Raw genomic sequence first — 13,496 nt, forward strand, 5'->3', positions numbered from 1 at the left:
AGTTGGAAGCCTTTCATCTGCATTTCAAAATGAGGAGACTGAGGCCCAGAGACATTTGGTGCCTTTCCAAAGGTTGTTCTAACCCAGTTGTGTTTGAGTCTAACATCCATGTTCCACCCCCCATCCCAACCCACTTCTCTGAGAGGGAACCACAGTGATCTGACAGGAGGGGAAACCTTCCCCTACTTTCTTCAGACCCAAGATGCCCCCCCAATTCCTATGTCTCTGAGATCTTTGAGATTTCTGTAGTTATTGCTGTGGAAACCTGTCAATAGGGTAGGCTGCCACCAGGTGGCAAATGATACTCTGGTTTCATGTTAAGCTCCAGATTTTTACCTTAACTATGGGAGTCAAATGTTTTTCTATATCTTATCATTTTATAATCAAAGTTATAGTTCACTAAAAAATTAGGTAAGCATAGTAGTGTCCTCATCTATGCAGATGATACAGATAAGACGTATATTTAGGAGAATAAATATACAGGTTGACTGTATGCCTATTAAAATGTTTTTTTTTTTTAAATGTTTTTTTGCTAGTAACAAGCACAACTCAGTCTAATTCTGCCTACAGTGTCCCAGCCTACTTCAAGTTTCCAAGATGTTGGCCAAGGTACTCCAGGGTTACTGCCTTCCCATCCTGGCCACTCAATTCCCCAAACAGTAGCCCAATAAGAGAAGGCAGAATGCTTCTCAAACTTAAAAGGACATCAGAATCACTTGGAGGGCTTATTAAAGCACAAATTTCCTGATCTCAATTCCTGAGTTTCTGATTGAGTAGGTGTGGAATGGGGCCTGAGAATCTGTATTTCTGACAAATTCCTAGGTGATGATGCCACTGGTCTGGGGACCACATTTTGAAAACCACTAGACCACGGCAAGTCACTCTATCTAGCTCTCATAGGTGCCTCCATTTCTCTGACCTCTCACCAGCACCATGGAGGTGGGAGTTTGAGCTCCCTGGTCTCCCAGTCACAGTATGGGGTCCTATGGTGAATGATTAACCAACAGCCTTAAATACTGTGGCTGGCACCAAACTAACTTTGTGTCACTTTTAACACATATTTCTGCTGCTCAGCGCTACCTTCTGATTAGACGTTCTCTGACATCAATGCCTGTCAGAGCTCTGTGTACCATTAATTATAATGATGGAAAATACTAGCATTTATTAAAGCTGTCAGCACTGAGGTCATTATTGCTTTCATTGCCTCATCTGATCCTCACAACAATTCTATGAGGGAGCTACCATTGTCAACCCCCTTGTACAGATGAGAAAACGGAGGATCAAGATTACAAAACCAGTGAGTTGCAGAGCCTGGACGAAACACCAGTTTGTATCTCTCAGCCTCTTTCAGTTTGGATACTACAAATTGGATTCCTGGTTCCCTCAGGTCAGTTTCTTTGCGCTCCTGTAGTGTAGCCCTAGCATTTCCCCCACTGTCTACGTCCAAGCCTTCCAGCCAGTCAGGATGCCCCATGGAGTTCCCGATCTAAGTCTCAATTCACTATACTGGACAGGGAAACAGCCTCTTTCAGAGAGATAGATTCAAATGTATTCCCCAGATGGTACTTTCTAAGGCAGAGAACGGAATCAGACACTTTATAATGAGCTTCTACAAATGTTATGTTGGGGAGTTGAAACAGCATCATAAAAATTCCTCTCTTATTTATGAAAGAACTATGCAGACATGTTATTGAAAGAAGAAAGAAAGTGAGGCAGGAGAGGGAAGGAAGGAGGGAGGGAAAGAGGAAGGAAGAAAGGAAGGAAAAGGAAGAAAGGAAAGAAGGGAGGGAGAGAGAGATGCAAAGAACCAACCTAGGAGAAAAAAATAGTAAAGAAACAAAAGAAAATTCTTCACAGTTCTTTCATGCTATAGGACATCTTAATAAGAATATAAATTCAGGAGCAGTAGGGCTGAAAGACAAGATAATGAGATTAAAAACAAAACGGGAGATTGAGGATCTAAGGAAACAAATTGAGGAGACAAACCACATCATTATAGAGCTAATACAAAAATTAGAGCAAGGAACAGGTATATTCCACTGAAAATAAATTATTTATATGGAGGAGACTTTGAGATAATCACGGCAAATGCAGATTAAAACAAAGATATTTGAAACAGGTACAGAGAAGCTAATAGATTTTTTTAAAGTCTAATAAATAAAAAGTAAGAAATATCCAACCCCAAGGTAACACTTTTTAAAGTTATCTAAATAAAGGAAAGAATTGAATATGCAAATTGAAAGACATACCATGTTCTTGGAAAATTTAATACTGACAGCTCAAGATAGATCTATACTAGTTAAATAAGGACACTTCAAACATTCAGTCAGGACAAGCAGATCATTACAAGGGGTTAAAATCAAGCTCGCCTCAGCCTTCTCCACAGCAACAGTTAATGCCAAAAGACAGTGTTCACGATGATCTAAGAGAAAGAAAGTGCACCCCAGGATGTTGTAGCCACACAAGAACATTGTTAAATATAAAAGAAACAGACTTTCTCAAACCTGAAAAACCCAGGAATACAGCACCCATGAGCCCTTCTTGAACAAAACTGTATGACAGTGACATTCTGCCAATTAAGAAACAAAGAAGGGGGAAAAAGGAAAGGAAAACACCATGAGGGAGCCCTAGTGGTAGGCAATATATCTATTTAATATGCGTACAAATATTAAGTACTGTCTCTCAATGAAGCCTGCCCAGACCGCCTTATTGACTCTGGTGGGAGGAGCTCCACCCCACCCCAGCATTCTGCTTCTCCTTTCCTCTGCCTTACTTGTTGCTTTTATTCTATAGCACACATCATTTTTTAATATACCATATGTTTTACTCTTTTGTTCTTTATTATCTGTCCCCACCCCATAGAAGGTAAGTCAGTCAGGAGAGCTGGGATTGAATAGTTGCATGAAATGTGGGAACCGTTGTAGTTAACAGAGCTTTTAGTCGGAGCCGTACATCTGAACAATGTAAAACGAATTATGTAGCTAACAAAATTCAAATTGTGTGGGGAGGGGAGCTGGAAGAGATGTGAGAGTACTAGTGTTCTAACCTTTCACAGCCCAAACACAATTGATACTTAAAATTGAAACATGTAGTTTAAAAAGAAACAATGGCTGCCACCTCTTGATGTATCCGTAATCACTTTGATCAACCTTAAAAGGATTTTTCAGGAAATACTATGCTACAGTGGAGAAGCATGTATTCAATAATCTGTAGTTTGACTCTGGCATATTTTCTTCTGTTAATTCCAGGAAAGTTAAAGGTAGTACTTCAGATTTTAAAACAATATTTAGAATGATCCTATTTTTATTAAAGTGTTTTTAGATATCTGTTTTTCTGTCTATGTACACAAATACAAAGATAACAGTGATGATGTTTATCATCAATAAGGGTTATTTCTGAGCAGTAGTATGTGGGGTTATTTTACTACTTTTATCTTTAAACTCTGTTATGAGGTTTATAAAAAGCTTGTATCTTTTTTTCAAATACAATTGAATGGTTCTTTTTTTTTTGCTTTTTTGGTTTTGTTTTTAAATTAATTAATTTATTCATTTTTGGCTGTGTTGGGTCTTCGTTTCTGTGCGAGGGCTTTCTCTAGATGTGGCAAGCGGGGGCCACTCTGCATTGCGGTGCGTGAGCCTCTCACTATCGTGGCTTCTCTTGTTGCGGAGCACAGGCTCCAGACGCGCAAGCTCAGTAGTTGTGGCTCACGGGCCTAGTTGCTCCGCGACATGTGGGATCTTCCCAGACCAGGGCTCGAACCCGTGTCCCCTGCATTAGCAGGCAGATTCTCAACCACTGCGCCACCAGGGAAGCCCATTCGTTTTGTTTTAAAAAGGGAAAGACTGGCAGCATATATGTCATCTAGAAATAGCTATAGAGACAGATAGAGATATAGATATGGATATAGATATAGATATAGATAGATATAGATATTTAGCACCCATGGTGGGAATAACAGAGCTTGAGCTTTAACGTCCAGCTGACTTGCACTTCCTTCTGTCCAGAAGACACTTGCTACATGGAAGGAAGGAAACCAGTGCTGACTGGAGAACCCACTGAGTGCTTCTCCACCAACTTTTGGGGTAGGAATAATCTCACTTAGATGAAAAATTTGAGGCTCAGCTAGGCTGTGATTTGTCTGATTCTGTACAAGTAGGAGGGATAATAATAATGGTAATAACTGCGCACTGAGTGCTTACCCTGAGTCAGGCCCCTGCTAGGCATATCTATGAAGAATCCCTTTTTTAATCCTCACAACAGCCTACGATACCAGCAATTTTTACTCTTATTGTTAAAATGCGTCTCAGAGAGAATTGTACAGCCAAATGTCACACAGCTGGAAGGTGGCCTGTCCCATGCCCGAACCCATGCCATGCCATTTCCTTTACCCTGTGCTCTCTCTAGGCTGGAAGAGGAGTGGCCTGTGCTGGTCACCCACAGGGGCTGTGACCGGCGGCCCTAACTCCATCTGGGTCTCCTAGTGATTACAAGTCGTCTGCTTGTCAAGAGCGCACGGGGGGCTCTGCTGATGACCACAGTACTGAATCCCCTCGTCCCCTCCTGGGTGCCCCTGCAGAACTGAACAGGCAAACGACAGCTCCGGTGATGACCTGAGATGCTCCAGGGCCAGTCTGGGAACTCATGGCCCCTCTCAGCAGGTATTTCTTGGCTGGCTCTGACACAAGAAACGCTCAGTCAAGAAGGAGTTCTGAGTGATGGTTGGTGGGAGTGCAGACAATGGATCCCTCAGCTGAGGGTCAGGAGGTCTAGATTCTAATTCCTCCTCTACCATTCCTCTCTGGTGTGACCCTGGGGAAGTCGCTTGATGTCTCTGAGCCTCATTTTCCCCAAAAATAACATGAAAAGTTTTTACTACTGGACAATTTCCAAAGTTCCCAGCTCAGTACTTCTGTGATTCAGTCAGAGAATGAGATCTCTTTTTTTGGTAGAGTCTGGGGGGTTGGGGGGCAGGCTTCTCTTTGAGAAGGTGAAAAGGCGGCCAGGAAGCCAAGCCAGCAAGGGGCAGGAGGCCCTGGATTCTCCCCAGATGGAAAAGGGGTGGTTTCAACAGAACAAGCCTTCGAGGCTGTGGGAAGGGCTCTCTGTCGCAGGCCTCACTTTCTCCGACAGGTGGGTCTTGGCAGCTGGACCACAGGCCTTTATGAGTATCTGCTAATCATGGCCTGGGCATGAGCACCCAAGAGGTGTCACGTGCAGAATGAGATGCTTTTTTACGATGCAGTAAAAGAGAGGAAATCGCCTTGGCCTCTTGCCTCGTCCTGCGCTCCGTAAGGAAGCAGGCGAACTGAGTCCAGCCTCACGTTGGCTAGGGCTCTGAGAGCTCACAGTTTCTACCCAGGGGCTGCCATTTCCTTAGAGGGCTGCAGGGAGGAGCTGGAAGGAAGGGCAGGAGAGACAGGCCCACTTTCCAGAATTTTAGGAGAGGCCAGGGATTGCTAAAACCCAGAGACACTAAAAGTTTAGAAGGGCTAGGGTCACATACACTGCATTAGCAACGATCTATACTCACAGTTGGAGAGTAAATCACTGGCCCCACTTGGGAAAGGAATTTCTCTCCAAATGCTATTATTGGAACAATGTTATATTTTCTCTGAAAAGTAGACCATGCCCAGAACCATGGCTCTTCCCACTGACCACTCCCTCTCACTGTCAGGATATCTAATGATGATTTTCACCTCAAAGATAAAATAGTGGATTCAACCACCATTTACCGCTGCCAGCTGTGTGCCAGGGATTGGGTTGAGCACATAGGCATTCGTAAGAATAAAAGCAATGAGTTAACACTGAACTGGTAGCTTTACACATATTAACTTAGTTAATCCTTATAACAACGCAGATTCAATCCAACAATAATTGAAGTTGATGTTATTATCAAACCCCATTTTACAGATGAGAACATTAGTTCCAGAGACGTTAAGTAACATGCCCAAGGCCACACAGCTAGCAAGTAGCAGAGCCAGGATGATTCCTGTGTGTGTGCTTTTAACCCGTCCCTTAGCTGCTTCTCATAACTTACCATTGTAAGTATAAGTCTCCAGGTTCTCCTTCCTTCAAGGATCATTTTAATCTTAATATACACGGGGAAACCATTCTCTCTCTCCTCCAAGGTGTTAGGAAGAAATCTTTTGCCCTTTGCTTCACCCTCTCCTAGGCTCCCTCTTAGGACGGCTGGTTTGTCTGATGGGCAGGCTGGCAGGAATGTGTCTTCCCTTGGTCCATCCCTTTGTAACAGGAGGAGGTGAGGGGTGGCTTCACCAGTTAGGGCTGTTGATCCCTCCTGTTGTCAGGTGAGGGCACTGTGATCCTCCAGGCCAGCAGCCCAGGGTGACTTGCAGACCCAGTTCTCCCCTCAGGCAGCTGACAGCTAGACTAAGGTGCAGAATGAGACTCTCATTCTGGTGCCAGCTGCCTCGTCAGCAGGACCGCTGACCCTGCACCTTGACCCTTGTGTCTATTTCTCAGAGTCCAGACTGGGGAGGAGGTGACCAATTAGCTCTGCAAAACAGAAACAACTCCCAACTCCAGAGTTCAAGCTCCATTCCTGGACGACTCCAGGAAGCCTGTCCTTCCAGCAGATTCCCAAGCTGAGGTCCTCTGGAAGGGCCACTTGTGCGGTGAGGGTCGCCCCAGCCGTTCCCCCGCTCCCGCCTCACACTGCCACAGCCGCGCTCTCCCCGCAGCCCTTTGCCCCAAGTATAAACATTGGCTCTGATGTAATTTCCTAGCACTTGGTAAGACCAGGAAGGACTAAACAATTAGCATAATGTTGGTGAGGATTTGAGAATAATCAGAAGAGAAAACATGAAAAAAGGAAAAAAACACCTCAACTGAATTCAGGGCATCACGGCTCCTGAAGACCACCAGGTGTGTCTCCATGGGGAGCCTCTCTGACCCCCCTTCTTTAGGCCGCCCCTTCTCCACCTGCCACCATATTGCAGGCATCCCCCTACCAGGGAGTGCCTTTGACCATGTGCGTCTATCCTTTCAAAACTTTTTAGACTAATTAAAAGGGGAGGAAAAATGCCCCACCTCCAGTCTCCTCATCAGTCTTGCCATCATTATTCAAGTCATTTTCTGGAGTGCTTCTCCATCTGGGCACCTCAGCTTTATCCCTGGACCAGTAAGAAGGAGAAACAAACAGAGAAATAAAACAAACCATTTTCCCCACGTCAACCAGACCCCACGTTGGCACCATCCAGAAAATTATCCACTGAGAAGCATTCCCAGTACAAAGCAGTTTCTCTTCTCATTTTCTCAACTTTACCATTTGGGAACAGGAGCTGGGTGTCCTCCCCTTTACATGATCCAAAACTCCATCAAAATGTTTGTCCAAGATCAAAAGTATGGGCTTCTTGCAAAAATGACCCTATTCCCCAGGAGCTGCAGGAAGGATTGCAGGTAGATGTCACAAAAGGAGCTTGTCAGTACTACACATGGTTCCTGTGTATCTACAGAGGGGCTCTGTGAGGTTATTGTTTTCCTCATTTTGCAGCTGAGAAATCTGAGGCTCAGAGAACTTAAACACCTTATCCATGGTATCTTTGCCGGCAACTGTTAAAATAGCGAATACACATGAAATCGGTCTGAATTCTCGACACCAGAATCTGCTTGGAAAAGACAAATCACAACTCCCAGGCCTCATGAGAGCCGAATGAGTTCCATCCTTTCCAGACTCCTCATGGGTAGAGGAAGGGGTGGAGGAGATGAAGATGGTGTCTGCAGCCTGCCTGATGGGGCGGCCTCTGGGATTTTGATTTTGTGATGGCAACAGAATGTCCACCTCACTCCCCTGAGAAAAGCCCTTCCAGACCCAGAATCCCATAGTCTACAATTGGTCATCTGTCTCAGGTGAACTCTGACTGCCCCTTGGTGTCAAGGACCAAGGTTGTACGACCCCAAGTCAGTCATTTTGCAGCCATGGGTTACTTCTTTACCAGAGAAGCCTCAAATGCAGTTGCTGCCTGAGATTCCTGTCGTGCTAGTGCTTTGGTTCAAAATTCAATCTTTTTTCCTGGATGAAGGGTGGGAGGAGGCAGCAAGGCACAGAGCTGGATTTTTGAGAGGAAGAATCTAGACTAAAGAAAAGCTTGTAGGCAGCGTAGGAAAGGTGGGGAAATGGCACTTGTACTTAAACCCAGCAATGTGCATTTCTTCCTACAATAGTTATGTCACCAAGGACTCCCACCACCTACCCCTGTCCTGGCCTCTGGACCCAGTCGCCTCCCAGCCCATGATCCACACCCTTTTCTCCAACCATGTTAAACACCCTTTCAAGACTCTTTTTTTCTGGCCACTTTTTTCGTTGTCTGAAATACCCTTCCTTCTCCTCTTCTTCTGGTTAATTCTTATTTGTCTTCCAAAGGGCAGGTGGGCTCAGGGATCACCTCCTCCAGGAAGCCTTCCCTGATCCATCTTCTGTCTGGGTTCCCATAGCATTCTGTGAGCATGCATGCTTCCACATGTGTGCCTATGTTGCACTGTCCTTCTGTCTATGTTGCCCCATGCTATTGATAGTGCAACCTTAGGATGCATTATTAATAGCATGAAATCTATCATCAGACATGTCTAAGCCAAGTCAATCAGAGAGGATTTTTTAAAAAATATAGGCCCCAATATTGCAATAACTTCTCCCATCTCCTTCCAATTCTATTTCTCTCATTACCATAATGACCTACCACTAAAGGGGGGGAAAGAAAGAGATGTTATGATGTCCATTAATCCTGTTTCTTCCTTTAATATTCTACATAGGTTTACAACCTTATCACCCCATGCCATGCATCAAACAGTCTGAATTACGCAAAACATATATACATTTAACAATTGCAGTGACTTGGCACTAGCCAATCAGAACTGATGCTAGCCTATCAAGAAAGGTCCTGGGACCCCTGGTGTGCCAGACAGTCTCTCTTTCCTGCTGACTCATGGGGAGGTGCAGGTCCAAGAGGAGGCAAAGTGTTGGGTGTGGGGGATGGATGGGTGTTTATTACTAGTATGGAAACATTCAAATATATTAACTACAGTTCGCCAGAAATGATAGCCTTGCAGATACTATAGACCAGAAAGGCATCTAGATACTCATCTGATCTCATCATTATTCATGGAGGCTCCCACCAATCCCAAGCTAAGGTGCCCATAGACGTGTAGAATATATGGAATTTCCAAACTGTCTCATATTTTGCCTTGAGGAGATAATGTCAGAGAGATTGGGGGAGCAGCTCCAAAAGTTCACAGAGTTCCCTCCGTTTTTATTTGCCTGTTAGACTTTCTGCTTTTTACTATGAGGCTGCTCTAGCTTCAGGTCTCTGTAACCTAACCTGGTTTATAGCCCTCAAAAACATTCAGGGTCCAGGCTAAGAATTGTGGCTACAGCATGCTCTCTTTTCCTAGGAGAAAGAATTTTTCAACACAATTTCTACAAATGGTAATTGCGTGTTTTAAAAATATCCATTCTTTTCCGTTTTTTTTTAAATTAAATGAATAATGCATGTACACATTCTTATTGTAAAAGTTAAGACTATACAGATAAAGGGAAAACCCCCTCTAGCCATACTTCCTCCCTTCTAACTTCCCCCAGAGGTGAGCAGTCATTACTTTGATCTGTGTCCTTCCATACTCTCAATATGTATCTACATGCATAACCGTGCATATAGAAAAATAATGGTTTTGTTTTGTTGTGTGCTTTTGTTTTGTTTTTACATGTCATTACATCAATTATTCTGCAGTTTGCTTTCTTTACTTAAAAATATGTTTTGTAGATCTTTCCATCTAACTCATTCTTTTTAGCTCTGGCTTAAATTCCATAGATTAAAGGTCTCGTAATTTATTTAACCATCCTTACAAATGGGCATGGCTGTGGTTTCCAGTTTTTCACTTTCACAGACACTATTTCAACGAGCATTATTCAACATGTGTCTTTGTGCACCTGCATTTTTCTGCAGTAGATTCTTAGAAGTTCCCTTGCTGGGTAAAAAGTTATCTGTAATTTTACATTCATTGTCACTTTGCTCTTCTATCAATAGTGTGTGACAGTACTTATTTCCCAAAACTCTTGCCAAAAGTAGATATCATCAGTATTTAATTTTCCCCAATATGATGGATAAAACATGATTCCTCTATATTATTTTAATTTGCAATTTTCTCATCATTAGTGAAGCTGAGCATCTTCTCATAAGTTTATAGATCATTCTCTGTCTGTGGGTTGCCCACTGGTACCCTGTGGTGGTCAGACCTCTAACTGGCTCCCAATGGCCCTCACCCCTTGGTATTCATGCTCTTGTAATCCCCTTCCTTTGAGGACAGGCTGGACCTAGTGGCTTGCTTCTAATGAATAGAACAGGACAAAGATGATAGTTTGCCACTTCCAAGGTTAGGTTACAAAAGACTTTGACTTTCATCTTGTTAGCACTCTTTCTCTCTTTCTGGCTTTTCTTCAATCTGATGAAGCAAGCTGCCATATTTCAAGCTGTCCTGTGGAGAAGCCCACATGGCAAGGAACTGAGCGTGGCTTCCCGCCAACAGCCAGAGAGTAGCTGAGGCTCTCAATCCAACAACCTGTGAGGAACAAAATCATGTTAACAGTCATGTGAGTGAGCTTGGAAGCTGGTCGTTCCCCACTCGAGCCTGAGTTGAATGCAGCCCCAGCAGACACCTTGAGTGCAGTTTTGCATGAGACCTCAAGGAGGCAGACCCAACTAAGCCATGCCTGCATTCTGGACCTACACAAACTGCGAGATCATAAATTTCTTAAGTCACTAAATATGAAGGCAATTTGTTATGTAGCAGTAGATAACTAATACACATCCTTTGCCCATTTTTCTCTCTTTTGATTTGCAGGCATTCTAAACAACACAGTTGAATATCTTTTGCATGTTATGTATGTTACAAATATTTTCTGCCAATCTTTTGCTTATCATTAACTTTGTTTATGTTCTTTTATTACGCAGAACTTTTAATTTTTGATGTCTTCAAGTGTATCAATCTTTTCTTCTATGGCTTTGAAATTTTGCCTCTTGCTTATAAAGATGTTTGCTACCCCAGAGTTGTAAACATAAAATTATTTGTTTCTATCTTTCTCCCAACCTCCACTTAAGTTCCATGAAGGCAGTGGCTCTGAGTCTTGCTCATCTCTGGATTCACAGCCTGAGTGCAGTGCCTCACAGGGAGCTGGCATTCCTGCAGAAAGACTTAGCAAGTCTGCATTCCTCCCTCTCAATAGTCTCCATGGTGTCTAATCTCCATTCCTGGGCTGAGTGTATGTATAGCTCCACTTGCTCTTTGCTAAGACAGAGAACAGACGCCCTTCTAGCCCCTTCTGTAGCTTTCTCCCATCACCCCCATCAAGCACTCTAATGCGCACGCTTCTCTGTAACTACACAGTCTTGGCACTTAAATATTGCCATTGCTGGCTTGCTGAAGATCTCACATTCTAAAAGGAATAAAATAATCTGAAGATTTCACTTAAAATGCTGGTAAAGATTCAGTGCCAAGAAGTGTAAAAATGGATAGCCCAAATTAAATTTGCAGAAGATACAACCTGAGGGGAGGCTATCTGAGCTGCAAACACAACCCCCAACCCCTACCCACACCTTAGACATTAACATGAAGTCAGAGGCTAATAGGAGTAATGGCAGGGGTAGAGAGAATTCCAAGGGGTGGTGGGGAGCCAGGCCAGCATGGATTTTGAACACATAGCACAAGAAAATAAATTGAGACCTGGAGGGATGAAAAAGTGCACCAGGCCCCTGGAATATAATAGAATATAGAAAGGGGTGATTTGACATTATACACTTTACCCTACCATCATGTATATATATATCAATATAAAAGCTGAATCCCAGAGAGCGGAGCTGCATTGTCCATGCGTGAGAGTTGGAGGGATTAGAACACAGGTTTCAGCTCATTGGTCAAGGCTCTTTCTGCACAGCTGAAGGGAAGAAGTCCAGGAAGGAGTCCTGGCTCCAAGCAGAGGGATGAATATCTCACTCCACATTTCTAAAAACATGGAGTAAGATAGTCCTATTCCTGGGAAGTGGGGCGCGGGGGTGAACCAGTGCTAGCATCCAGCGTTTACTCCCCAGATCTTCCTGGGAGAAACCAGTTGTTGAAAATCTTGTAGCTGGGAACTTCACTCAGGCTGTTTGGACCCTGAGTGCACGCTCCCCACAGGCAGAAGTTGGCTCTGGCCAAGAAGCATCTGGGCCCAGCCGACCAGGCCTGGTGCACCAGGGTCAGCATTGCCCTAAGAGGAAGAACAACCACACAGCAGACTAGAGGGATGGTGGGGAGCGGATTCTAGATCTGGGGGATGCGAGAAGGAGTCAACATGTGATCAGCACCACCCCAGCCTCTAGGATGCTTTGTACAAGTTAGAAAAAGACACTCCTTCATTGAGGTACTTTACTACCTGCCATCTGCCAGAGAAGTATAATAAATATACAAATCTGCAATGGATGACATGCATTAGAGTTTCATAATGCACATCCAGAACAGTTGTGTGAGTCAGCCTGTGAGCCACCCTTATTCCTCTCAATCCAGTTATAAAGCTGCTGTTTTTGGAACCAGTAGAGCCAAGGATATTCTAATCCCAGGATTCATGGGCATTCATGATGCCTCTGGCCTTCAAATTCTTCCATGTCTAGATCAGTGCTATGCCTTAAGAAGCAAATAGACTTTCCTCCTAGATTCTACAAGGTTCAGAGATCACCCAATCAGGAAACACTGAAAGAACAAAGCCTTGCCTTCATCAGTCCCCAGCCCCTTGCCAAAGCATGAGCAAAAAGGATAATTCCCCCTGAGCCAGGTGTAGGCCAGGACTTCCTTAGCCATGGCAGACCAGGCTATGCTGCCATTGACCTCTGCAGAAATGGAGGTGGCTGTCTGCAAGTGGGCCAGTTCATTGCCTGAACTTATTGAAGTGTGCATACTACAGGTCAAGAGAATAACGTATCAAAAAGAAACATCCTGATTTCAAGCTGTACTATAAAGCTATAGTAATCAAAACAGTATGGTATTGACATAAAAACAGACACATAGATCAATGGAACAGAATCAAGAGCCCAGAAATAAATCCTTGGATATATGGTCAATTAATTTATAACAAATGAGCCAAGAATATACAATGGGGAAAGGACAGTCTCTTCAATAATGGTGTTAGGAAAACTGAACAGCCACATGCAAAAGAATGAAACTGGACCGCTATCTCACACCATACACAAAAATCAACTCAAAATGGAAAGACTTGAATATAAGACCTGAAACCATAAAACTACTAGAAAAAAAAAAAGGAGTAATCTCCTTGACATCTGTCTTGGCAGTGATTTTTTTTTTTTTTTTGACAGCAAAAGCAAAGACAACAAAATAAAAAATAAACAAGTGGGACATCAAAATTAAAATAAAAAATAAACAAGTGGGACATCAAACTGAAAAGCTTCTATACAGCAAAGGAAATCATCAACAAAATGAAAAGACAACCTACT

The 13,496-nt window shown here is 43.4% G+C and overlaps 1 long non-coding RNA gene across 1 annotated transcript in view; it reads right to left on the reverse strand.

Annotated features, from left to right (window-relative positions):
• Window positions 1-13,203, reverse strand: part of LOC309667727 — a 51,037-nt gene extending 37,834 nt beyond the window's left edge. Inside the window, exon 1 of the long non-coding RNA XR_014267922.1 lies at window positions 6,038-13,203. This is a non-coding gene — a long non-coding RNA (uncharacterized lncRNA). The remainder of the gene's footprint in view (window positions 1-6,037) is intronic.
• Between the last annotated feature and the right edge of the window lie 293 nt (window positions 13,204-13,496).

The sequence above is a fragment of the Balaenoptera physalus genome (assembly GCF_965194825.1).
Source record: "Balaenoptera physalus genome assembly, chromosome: 10".
Taxonomy (NCBI): Eukaryota; Metazoa; Chordata; class Mammalia; order Artiodactyla; family Balaenopteridae; genus Balaenoptera; species Balaenoptera physalus.